The sequence below is a fragment of the Aulostomus chinensis genome, chromosome 16 (genome assembly GCF_037954235.1).
Source record: "Aulostomus chinensis isolate RoL2024-O1b breed Wild chromosome 16, RoL_Achi_v1.0, whole genome shotgun sequence".
Lineage (NCBI taxonomy): Eukaryota > Metazoa > Chordata > Actinopteri > Syngnathiformes > Aulostomidae > Aulostomus > Aulostomus chinensis.
In genome coordinates, this window is record NC_141335.1 from 961,444 (window position 1) to 973,883 (window position 12,440).

Sequence of the window (12,440 nt, forward strand, 5' to 3'; positions counted from 1 at the left end):
ATGAGAAGTAATAATGGTGCAGAACCTCACAGGCTATTAGATATTCTCAGTTTCAGCTCATGAAGTCAGACAGACGTCTTTAGAGGTGCCATGACAGAAAACCTCAGTGTCGCCAATTCTGCATCTCTGTGTTCCAGTATACATCAACAAATCCGTGCCTGATTTTTTTCTCTTCCTGTTAACAACAGGAATGCAGAAATGAGTCACCAAATCCAGCAAATCAGTTCTCATAATAGAACGTCTGGTTCCTGGTCTCCAGGTCAGGGACCTGAAATCAGGTGTGTGGTTCCCAGCAGCTGGAAATATGAACAGGTTCAGTTCTACATCAGATCCACCAGTAAACACCAGACTGGTGGATGTTGGAGGTTCAGTTCTACATCAGATCCACCAGTAAACACCAGACCGGTGGATGGTGGAGGTTCAGTTCTTCATCAGATCCACCAGTAGAGGAGCAGAAGAGGGACAGTATCAATGTGGACGACGTGTCTGCCAGGTCAGGGGCCCAAACAATGAATTCATGAAAGTTTACATGGAGCCAAAGTGTGAGACGCTTCCCCCCCCCCCACTTTTTCATTTTGTTCCGATCACATCTGGAAAGTCCCGAGAGCCGCACGATTCAATTTCTTATCCACATTCGTTTGGACAAAGCTACGTCTGTGGCGCGGTACACACTCAGCACTCTGCGCCACAAGTGCCTCCCCACACTCACCACTTTACCAGAAGCAACTAAATGTGCAGAGACAAATAGAAGACTGTCATTTCTTTCACAGAGCCAATCAGTGAGAAGCTGGACGGACGACAAAGCTCACAGAATGACTCCCATGTTTATTCTGAGAGTGAGACGGCTGACGGACGTGAGACAGATGTGGGACGCTGCTCAGACGAACGCCGACAGAAAGACAGCGGAAAGTTTGAGGTATTTATTCAGTGGAAAAGCAAAACCTGAGACTCTCAACCTATTACTCACTCTGTAGTTCTCACCCCATTTGTGTGTGTGTGTGTGATTTTGATCTATAGCCCCCGAGGGAGGGGAGAGAGCGAGAGAAAGAGAGAGAGAGAGAGAGAGAGAGAGAGAGAGGGGTATGGGGGGGCAGGAAATGGTGGCGTCTGGAATTGATTTGAGGCAAAAGGAAAAATAAAATAGCTGAGATTCTTTGAGGTTCGGCGAACGGCGACAGAGCCACAAAGGAAAAAATCAGGCCTCAACAGAAACAATCTGAAGCGAATCCCTCCTGCGCCTCCGTAAGTTGCTGCTTGAGCAGCACGAAGGTCGTTGGCGTGAATGTGAGAGTTGCACCTCAGCAACCTGAGTGTGGTTGGATTGTTGACAGGAGGCGATGACGCCGACCGTCACACGTTCCTGCATTGTCGAGGCTCTTTAGTTGAAGTTGGTGGCACCGGACGACTGAGCAGGAGGTCACATGACAAGATCATTCACCAGGAGACGTGAGTCCGTGTCCCTCCTGATGGGAGAGACAGCGGGACTCAGGACACGAGAGCTGTCTGGGGGATTTCTTCATCTTCGGCTCGACTGGCGGACGACAGCTGTGCAATGGTCGAAGACCGAAGGAGTCACAGTCGCTCAGGATGCCTGAAGTGTTCAGTTGCTTCAGCCGTCTCCACCCCTCCATCCCTGTCAATCAACCCCTCTGCAAGGCGTCGCTGCCTTTGAACGGCCCACATGTAGCGCTCGGGCTCCCCGTTGCCTCTGTAATGGGGATTTGTAGGCAAACTCCTCAAACTGTGGAGGCCTGAGGAGTAAACCAGCGTGACAACGCTGCTGGGTGAACTGGTTAATCATTCTGGCAGCACTGATCAACCTCCAGACACTTAAACAGACTAACAACTCACCATTTGAGACTGGAGATGGGCCAAACCCAGGTTCTGCCCCAGTTCTACGGTGACCAAGTCAGTTCAGGACGGTCCAATACAAGTCAGCAGCGAAGACCTGTAAGCAGTGTGGAGCTCAGCCATGTTGACCTCCGGCGTAGAAACGCCTGGTTGGTGTTCCGGTGGTTTTTGTGGGAGCGAATCTTTATTTCAACTTTCAAGCTGATGGAACAGAGGAAGTTCTGCTGGTAATCAGTTGTGATCAGATGGAGCTCCCTGTCTGAGGCAGGAACACTGAATTAGAGCGCCGCGGTGGAGCTGCTATTAACGGATCAGCAGGAAGCTCGTTCATCTTATTAGCCGAGCTCGTTAAACCGACCACAACAATGACGAGCGCAGTTGAGTGTTATTGGCCCAACGCAACACTTAAACAGCTGCCAAACCGCCGCAGATGGAGGAGAACGAGGCAGGTAAAGAGAAACGATGCTGCTTTTTAGTGCGTCACAAACAAAACAGTGACAGACGAATGAAGAGATCACGATGAAGAAGTGAGAGCAAGGCAGAGCGAGCAGAGACGAGAGAGAGAGCAGCGAGGGATTTATGTCCGGCTGGGTTTGCCATGTGTGTTCATGCTTTAGCGAGCTCAGCGAGTCTGTTCCAACATGATGAATAGAGACTAAAGATATTAGAATATGAAACAGAGAGAGGGAGGGAGATATCAAAGGGAGGCTGAGGGAATAGGAGTGAGGAAATCCTCTTTTTCCATTCTTCCCCACAGAGAAATGAGAGAGTTAATCCTCAGGGGCTTACATTTGTTTTCCTCTCCTGATCGCGCTGCGTTTCTCTATCTGTGCCTTCTGACATTCTCCCTGGTCCCTCCTGATCTTTGCTTTTCCTGCCTCTCATGCTGCTGTTAACCATCATGCATATTTGCATACCGCCCCCCCCCTTAAACTCCCACTGTCCCTCAACCCCCCCCCCCCCCCCCCTCCATCCCTGTGATTCTTCCAAGGTTTATGGCGCTTGGTAATCTCCCCACAAACACATTTATCTGCTCATTCTTTGTCTTCAGCTCTTCTTTCTCTTTTCAGGGATCTGAGAGCTGCGACGGCGCTCGTGGGATATTAACATTTGGTTTGCTGGTGCAGAAGAAACCACAGAGACGAGTGAAGCCAGAGAGGCCGGAAGAGTTCAACAAGAGGAGACGGAGCCCAGAATACAAATTCAGAGCACAGCGATGAGCAGAAAGGGCAAAGCAGAGCGGATCGGAATTAAAATGAAACCGTGGAAAAAAGTCTCATCTCTCTCTCTCACCGTCCATCCGTCCATCTGTGTTACTTTAATCTGGTTTGTGTCTAAAAAACAATACAAATCATCGCATTTGGCTCAAAATGTATTATTTGTTCCTGGTGGGACTCCAGCTGTCCCGGCCTAGATCAGCCGTCTTCGTTTACAACTGAACACACGTTTAATTCAGTGGACACGTCTGAGGTGAGAAGCAGGTGACGCAGCAACCGGAACTTGAATTATTCTAGATGTTTGAGCAGCTCTGCTCAGAGGCTCCGGCGTCCAATCAGAGATGAGCGAGGGGCTGGAGCCTGGCGAGTCTGTCCTCAGTCAGACCAAGGAACTCTTTCCTTAACAGTGTACAAATATACAAAAACATTGAGTTGGACTTAAAATAACCACTAAAATGTCACCAGGTCACCAGACACACGGCAAAAAGTCTCTACAGCAAAATAACAGTTTTGATGCCTAAAACACGTCTGAGTTTCCTTTGTCCCCCGCCTCAAACTATAGAACCACACTTTATTATGATGTACATTTACTTATACTGCTTTGCCTGTAGTAGGAATACCTCTGACCGAGTCGTGATGTCATGAGCATCCCGGTGACTGGGAGGGCGGCGCCTTTAAGGCTCTTCAGGTTTTTATTGATGTGCGCTTTTCTGTATCTGGCGCTCAATCAGTCAGCTGCTGACTGATCAATACAGGTAGAGGGCATTAAACCCACGCTGGCTGTGTTTGTGTAAATCCCTGGGGGGAGGACAGCCCCCACCCATACCTGCTGCTTATCTCCCCATGCAGACACCATCAGCATCACTCTCAACGATATATGAACCAGGTAGTTAACAAGTTTCTCCCAGCAAGGGAAGACTAATCAACTCGAAGTTGATGAGCTCCGACTGTCTTTGCTCTGCTTCTGTGTTAGCGTCCGTCTCAGTGGGCCATCAAACAGTCACTAGAGGACGGCTGCAGCTGCAGGTCCACCCCCAAGGGTAGACTGAGCATCGCCCAGAGACCGTCTCTCCGTATCACCATGCACAGCTGCTGTCTCTGAGCACCACGCCATCGCACGCAGCCACATAGATGGAGGAGAGATGTACAGATGCAGGTGAGGGGGAGTGGCATCCTTCATGACTCATATCAGGAGCTGCTACAGCTCCAAACCACTGCCATTAAACCAGGAGGTCAATGCATCGTGATGTTGTCATTAAAAACACACCAATCCAAGAAGAGGGGTGAGCAGATGTTTGTGAGTGTGAAGGAGAAACTTTACAACATCTTTCCAGGTGAGTCCTGACACCTGTGAATAAGTCCACGCAAGTGAACGCTCTCCCCCCTCCAGCACGCTCTCCTACCCTCCAGCACGCACGCTCTCCCCCCTCCAGCACGCTCTCCCCCCTCCAGCGCCACGCCAGTCACAGGAACATGGAGACGCTAAACTTCAGGTAATCAATAAAAATGCTCTGAGAAAAGAAGGAGGAGTGCAGGTATGAAGACCCTCAGTACGCAGGCTCGGACACTGATGGAGGAGTTTGAGTTGAATTTCAACTTAGTGATATAAAATATTTGATTTTCATGACAAGATTAGAGTATTACTGCAGTATTCATGGAAAGTGTGAACAATAATAATAATTAAAGTCATCCTTAGCTGTAAGAATGTGTAAGAAAAGCAGAGTTACTCAGCAGTGTTGAGGAGCGATGACTGTGTACTGCTGCAGCCCCACGAGAGATAAACGAGGGATGAGAGGACTGATGGCTCTTCTGTCTCCTCTCCAGAGCAAAGTCTCACACTTACAGATGCACCGTGTGTCTTTGTTAGTTGTCACGGAGACAGAGGAGGTCACAGGGATGAATGCCTTCTATTATGGGATCCTGATTTGGAGGTCAAAAGGTTAAACATCCAATCAGCGAACAGTGTAGTTGGAGCCTTTGAAAGCAGGAGGTGTCATAAATTAGCAGCAGAATCAATAGAAGTCAGCGGAGATGCGACTCAGATGAAGGGAGCGCTTGGCCCTCAGTTATGTCTGCAGGAGGGCAGGAAGCCTCCAGAGGTCTTTGGTTAATGTGATGATGTCATAAAGTGACAAAGAAAAACAACCTATCAAAGCAACATGGATCAGTCCGACGTTGAGAGTTTTCATGAAGGTAAATTAACACTTAAAGAAACAGACAGAGGTGAGGAGGAGCTTGTGATCAGAGGTCAAGGGTCAACAAGTGCAAACGCATGAGCCGTGATTGGCTGAAACAGAAGCATCTGCTAGATGAACATTTCTATCCTGCTCCATTCTTTCACTGCTGGCTGCTGCCTTTGATTTCGTGAACTTTTATTTTTAATGATGATTATTTCATTTCCGACTCAAGAACATATTCGTACTTTTTGAAATGATTGCTTATTGGAGGGCATCTTGTCTTGATTGTTGTGTTTAATGTCACGCTGTCAAGCACCATCTATGTCTGTCATCTACTGAGACCAGCAGGCGTTCTTGTCTTTTCTGTATTAATTCCTCCTCCTGTCCATCTGTCCGTCCCTCCGTCTATTTGTCTTCTCCAGCCTGCAGTTGAAAGATTGGAATGTGCTTCTCTGAAATCAGCTCGTCAGCCTGCCAGCCACTGATAAGCATGCTCAGGATCGATTAGATCTACCTTTAATCTATTCAACTTTCCCAGGCAAATGGAAAAAAATGCTTAGCGCAAGAGATGTGAGGGTGGCGATACGGTGACTTTGGGAGCTTGTGTCAAGAGGGCGAACACACCGCCAGACGCGTTTGTGGACTCAAGATCATAATAAACCAGTGGTTCTAACAAGCTCCACATTTCTCAGTCATTTCCTATGAACTAATGGAGGGAGAAGAGACAAGGAGAGAACGACAGGAAAGAACATGATGGAAAAGCAAAAGAAAAAACTCAGAGAAAAACAGTGTCCTTTCGCCATCACTCTTGCACGCTCACACGCCGTGAGAGAGGAAGCAAGTTTAGCTGAATGCTAAACAGGCTAGCGGGCCCAAGGTGTCACTGCCAATTCACAGGCCTTTTGATTATACTCACACACACACACACACACACACACACACACACACACACACACACACACTCACACTCACACTCACACTCACAGAGGAAATAGAACGCACCTTTAGCTCATTACTGGCGTCAGATATAATGACGGTTGTCCTCCTCTGCTGGGCGAGCGACACAGATCTGCCTGAGAGACCAGAGGGAGAGAATTGGTTATTAATGAGGTTAAAAATATTCTCTTTTTTTCATGTTATTATGATATAATCACATAAATGTAGATGACATGTAAGCTGCATCGCATCATTCTGTTACATGAGGGGACAAGGGAGGGGGGAGAGAGAGAGAGAGAGAGAGAGAGAGAGAGAGAGAGAGAGAGAGAGAGAGAGAGAGAAATTACAGTAAACAAACAGAATCCAAGTTACAAATATTCCAACATCAGCGACTCTCAAAACAAGCCTCTTGTAACCTCTAAAAACACGTAAAGCTGTCAGACTCTCCTCTAATCCTGCCTTCTGCAGCTCTGGTAATGATTTTCCAAGTTTGAGAAATGTTTTCAATAAACTAAACTACATAAACATCAGCAGGCTGCCAGGGTCCCGCCGGAGATACGCTACGCTTCTATTGCCCTCAACTGTCCTCCCAAATTTATTGCATTTCACTGCATATCAACACAAGAGCAACTGTGGCTACGCACGGCTGGAGGGAGTGAAATACAACTGCAAGATATTTAATTCATGTGTCCTAAATTCACAGAGCTTCTTCCTGGATGTGCAGCGCTGCAGCTGGTGGAGACGCTCAGAACCGCACCTGCACAGACCCGCACCTGCACAGACCCACACCTGCACAGACCCGCACCTGCACAGACCCGCACCTGCACAGACCCACACCTGCACAGACCCACACCTGCTCAGACCCGCACCTGCACAGACCCACACCTGCACAGACCCGCACCTTCTCAGACCCACACCTTCTCAGACCCACACCTTCTCAGACCCGCACCTTCTCAGACCCACACCCGCAAATTTGTTCCTGACAAAAGAAAATTATGGCGACGCTGTCTGGCTGACAGTCAGTTGTGGACTAGGACCCAAAGGGGCTCTGAGGAGGCAGTTTCACCTCAGTCCAAATGTTTACAGTTTTTGTCCAATTGAAACAGGTGTAAACACATTCGTGAGGCGGAAGTCACACTTTCCAAATCAGACACACTGACCCTGGAAAAGTGGGGAACAGATTCCCAACGGCATGGATTCACTTCAGTCACCCCCAAACAGGTGTTCTGCACGCCACACATGGAGTGATGCAGGACCGCGAGATGTATCACATTCCTGAGAAACCTCAGCCACAACAACCCGGTTCTGGACGAACGAGGAGAGACACTCAGCTTCATGACAGCAAACACACTCAGTGACGTAAATGAGCAGTATCCATAGCAACTGCGCATGTTAGCGCCCTTAGTGTTGCTTATTAATGTACATGCTGGTGTTACGAGTTGATTTACTAAATATTACAGGTCACTGGGCGTAGTACTCGCAGTACTACTATTCAGCGCTGCTTTTCATACTTCTACAGATCAGAGCCAACAGAGATTTCCTCCTGACGCATGCTAATGGGGTCACAGTGATGTCATCAATACATACAATGTGTGTATGTATGTGTTAAAATATTCATATGGTAAATATCCACATAAATAATGGAGTCAAAGACAGCAAACAGTCTCTTTTGCTGTGAAGCGTCCACAGCAGCAGATGAACCACGGCGGTGGGAGGGAACGTCTGCAGCCCGCATTCACAGCTCAGCCGTTCTGATGTTAAAATGGTTCCACATGCTGGAAATTATTTGAGCACATTTTGAAAAATGTCCCTCATGTAACACATGGAAAAAAAGGGCTGCCAGAGTATTAAACTATCACACACACACACACACACACACACACACACACACACACACACACACACACACACACACACACACTTTCACATCTCTTAGACTTCGCATAAACACGGATATGAACTTCACCAATTCACCATGAAAATATCATGTGAACAGTACATGTGTAACACGTGACCATCATATGTTCCACATATCTCACATCTGACTTTATAGTCATGTTTTCATGACTCGTCCATGATGCCTTCAAACATCTGTTTACACAGAAAAACAACCCAAGAAATCCATGTCAAAGGTTTCCAGCCAGTATGTAAATGAGCGACAGGCAACATCAATATTAAACCAGGGATTTTTCTCCCTCCATCTCCACTGAACCACATAACTCCAATATGAACTTGTTTGAGACAGAAACTTTCTTAATTTTGTGACTTTCTTTATTGCTCAAAAGTTATTTCAGCCTTGGTGACTTTTCCAGGTTTTCGTGACCCTATGAACCCCGTGACATGCTCAACATGTCTTCAAACATTCTATTTCATATTATTTGTCATTATTTTTATTGCGTAAGTGGTTTGGGTTATACTGAGTTTGAATGAAACACGTAAATTAACTTTGGATTGATGGGATGATTCTTTTCTCCAGCAGGTCAACAAAAAGTGGCCATGATTGATACGAACGGACAGAAATCTGCTGCCCCTCCTCTGAGGGCCGGGTCTGGCCCGGAAGCCACAGGACGGAGGATTGAAGATTAAAATTGTCTTGTACAAAACGTGTGACTGATTTTTTTCCAATCTATTCCCAGATCAGCGGAGGCGGGATGTGTGCAGGGAAATGACCGGGACATGTTCTCGCCTCCATCAGTAACTACCAGCGAGAAGCCCTTGAGCAAGCTACTTAACCCTGAACTGTCCCACCGGAGCGGCCCGGGCCGGCGGCACTGCTGAGTGCTTGTACAGAGCAGCTCCCCAGGGAAGTGCTGAAAATGGAACTGTGCGTATGATTTGTTCAAACCTTGACTGGGCGAAAACTGAAAGAAGAAAGCAGTCAGGCAACGTTCGATTTGGTTCCATGTGGTAATTACGTTGGTGCGATGAGTGAAGAGATGAAGAAAAACACTTCTAATGGCTTAATATCAGAAGGCCAGAGACGGCCTTTATCTTCACTGCCACATTTCTTTCATCCACGTCTCTTTATAAATGTGCAGTGAGTGATCACATAGCTCAAGAGGACTCAGACTCACTGCAATAATTAATCTCCCCTCCCTTTTCACAGGAGGTGAAGATTGTCAGAAAGAGCTTTAGCTTCTATGAAATTTAATGTGTGTTTTTAGGACCAGAATGGAAATAAAAATGTTTTACATTTTCACAGCCAATGAGCCCGATCCTGTTGAACCGGAGACATTGAGGCATCGAACCTCAGATTCCTTCTAGATACGATTCTTTCTTTTTGATTTTGTAAAGCAAAGTGACTCTTAACACAGACCTACAGTGGTTATGAGAACCTTGTGTGTTTATGTGTGGAAAGTATGAAGGTATTTTATTGTCGTTAATGAAAAAAAAGATGTCAAATGATTACAACGATGCTAATCGGTAGCTCGAGCACCGGTGTCCCTCAGGGCTCTCATCTAGGCTCATTTTTGTCTTCTTCTAGACTAAATCCTACGCTCCTCTCACTGTATGCTGACGACGCTCGGCTCTGCCCTGGATCTCTGTACTCCAGCGCTGGTACTTCCAAACCTCCCTAAGCTCCTTCCAGTCCTCTAACCTTGGACATCACCTCAAACCTCCATCACCTCATGGGCTCAGAAGTCACTCAGTCCCTCAACGGCACGTAGGTGGGATCAGCTGGTTCCCCTGGACTAAAACCCCTCTCTTGAACTCACTCTTCTGGTCTATTTCTTTATGTTTTATGGTGTTTAACTAGAGGGCACTAGAGGACAGAGCACACCTCCACAAAGGTGGTATGATGTCATCAATCTTGCTGACAGAGGAATCTGAACTCTGATGTTGGACTGATCTCCCCGGGGTTATTCCTGGGCCGGGAATACAACCCTCTGAGTTTGTTGAAATGGTTTTCAGGTAAACATTGGTGGAGGTAATATAATTACTAGAGCAGGATCAGGTACTTCAGAAACATTGATGGATAGGGGTAGACCTTAGAAAGGTGCTAGCGGTCCTACGGCACCTCCAGCGCCAGTGCTGTCTGGAGATGTTTCATAGGTTGAAGTTGTAATCACGTGGTGATATAAGCGGCGTCGCGGCAGAGCTCTACTAATCACTACAGAGTTTTCTCTCTTGTCGTTCTGCTGCTAAATCTGCCTGCTTCGTATGCGGAGATGATGGAGCTCATTCCAACCAGAAAATGACAGCTCCTGATGTGAGACACAATTGATTTCACAATCCCGCCGTATTGCAGGGGACTGGGAGACAACGCCGTCAATACACCACGAGGCTCCGTCTGAACCGGCTCTGGTGTGAAATGTGCCACGCATGAATTAAGGACTATTGATTGGTGGGCCGCTGCCAGCCACACACGCCCCTCACAAGCCTCCAGAAAGTGATGTTATTTAGTATCGATTCGTTTGATGAATCATATTCATATTTACGAGTTATTCTGCTCATGATAAACATGTCGAGGGGCCACAAATCCAGTTTCACCCCTAAATAACAATCGAGAAAAGCTTTTGAGAGAATTTATATCAGTTCATTCCAGCGTAGCAGGAAACACAAAGGTCCCTAATAGACTTATCATGTAGATCTACACTGAAATCTGCTGCAGCACAACAAGCAGCCGGAGGCGAAAACACCAGCAGTTATTGTTGGCCTCAGCTTTCATCTCAAACTGCATGAAACTCAATATTTCTGTCGTCCTGTGATGTGATGTTGTGCTACAAACAAGCAGGTTTGATATTCGCTGCAGCAACAACAAGGTCATTTAAGGATTTGCTCAGTGTAGCACCCTGATACTGCAGAAAATCACCAGAAATTTCCTCCTTTTTAAAATTTGGACAGTCTGGAAATATCATGCAAACCCTGCTCTCACACACACACGGACACACACAGACACACACAAACACAGGACAGACACAGACACAGAGACACACACTTTCACAAATTCAAACCGACAGCTTGAAATGCAGCCATTAGTGTTGTGTCTGTCATTAGCTAAAAGGCCTGAAGCTGGAGTGCGACCAGAATAATTATTCTGATTATAGTCCTCTCGCTGAGCTCCATCCAAACACATTACACTCTCTCGGATTAAAATCTGTTGTTTCTAAAACAAGATGCAGGGATTTATGACATGATAGCAGCCTCAACATGAACGCTAAACCTGGAAGAACGCCAAACCCAACGCAGCCCTTCATGTTCTATCGAGACAGGAGATAAACGTGTGTGTTCTTCAGTGCTGCTAAGTTGAGCCTCACTGCGACCTAAACAATGTTTCCTGGAAACATCAGAATTTGTCATGATGATTGTGGCTTGTGATCATGCGTCGGCACCGTCGGGATGAGACCAGGGGATCCTGGTACTGTTCTACTTTGGCCTTTGTTCAGTAAAAGTAGTCACATGATGCAAGCAGAGTATGATAGAGGCTGGGAGGATCAGCCCAGCTGCCACACACACACACACACACACACACACACACACACACACACACACACACACACACACACACACACACACGCTGGCAGAGATTGGCGGTCCCAGCTGTGTCAGTATTATCCATCCACCAGCACGAATCATAGGTGCATGGACACACACACACACACACACACACACACACACACACACACACACACACACACACACACACACACACACATCAAATCAAAATCAGGCTCTGAGAGAGATGCTTGGAGCTGTGTCCCCTGTTTGTGAGTGCTTACAAACCAGTTACATGTTCAGTTTCCATCCATCCATCAATCCATCAATCCATCATCCATCTATCATCCATCCATCATCCAACCATCCATCCAACATCCATCCATCCATCCTCCAACCATCCATCCATCCAACCATCCATCCATCCAACCATCCATCCATCAATCCATCATCCATCCATCCATCCATCTATCATCCATCCATCATCCAACCATCCAACCATCCATCCATCCATCCATCCAACATCCATCCATCCAACCATCCATCCAACATCCATCCAACCATCCATCCATCCAACCATCCATCCATCCATCCATCCATCCAACATCCATCCATCCATCCATCCATCCATCCATCATCCCTCCATCCATCTATCAGCCTATTTCAGGTGCACATTTCCTTTCATATTCTCTCCCTTCAGGTGAGCCTCCTCCTCCTCCTCCTCCACCTCTCATCTCCTCTCTGACTCACTGCTGAGTCTAAAATAAAACGCTATGCATGAGATGCGGTGGCGTTGAGGCCAAGTGGCGGCCAGGTATTTTAA

General features: G+C 47.0%; 1 protein-coding gene across 1 annotated transcript in view; it reads right to left on the reverse strand.

Annotated features, from left to right (window-relative positions):
• cdh11 (cadherin 11, type 2, OB-cadherin (osteoblast)) overlaps positions 1-12,440 on the reverse strand; it is an 82,394-nt gene that overhangs the window by 37,013 nt on the left and 32,941 nt on the right. The window contains exon 2 of the mRNA XM_086179596.1: positions 6,248-6,318. The gene's annotated coding sequence lies outside the window, so the exon portion shown is untranslated. The remainder of the gene's footprint in view (positions 1-6,247; positions 6,319-12,440) is intronic.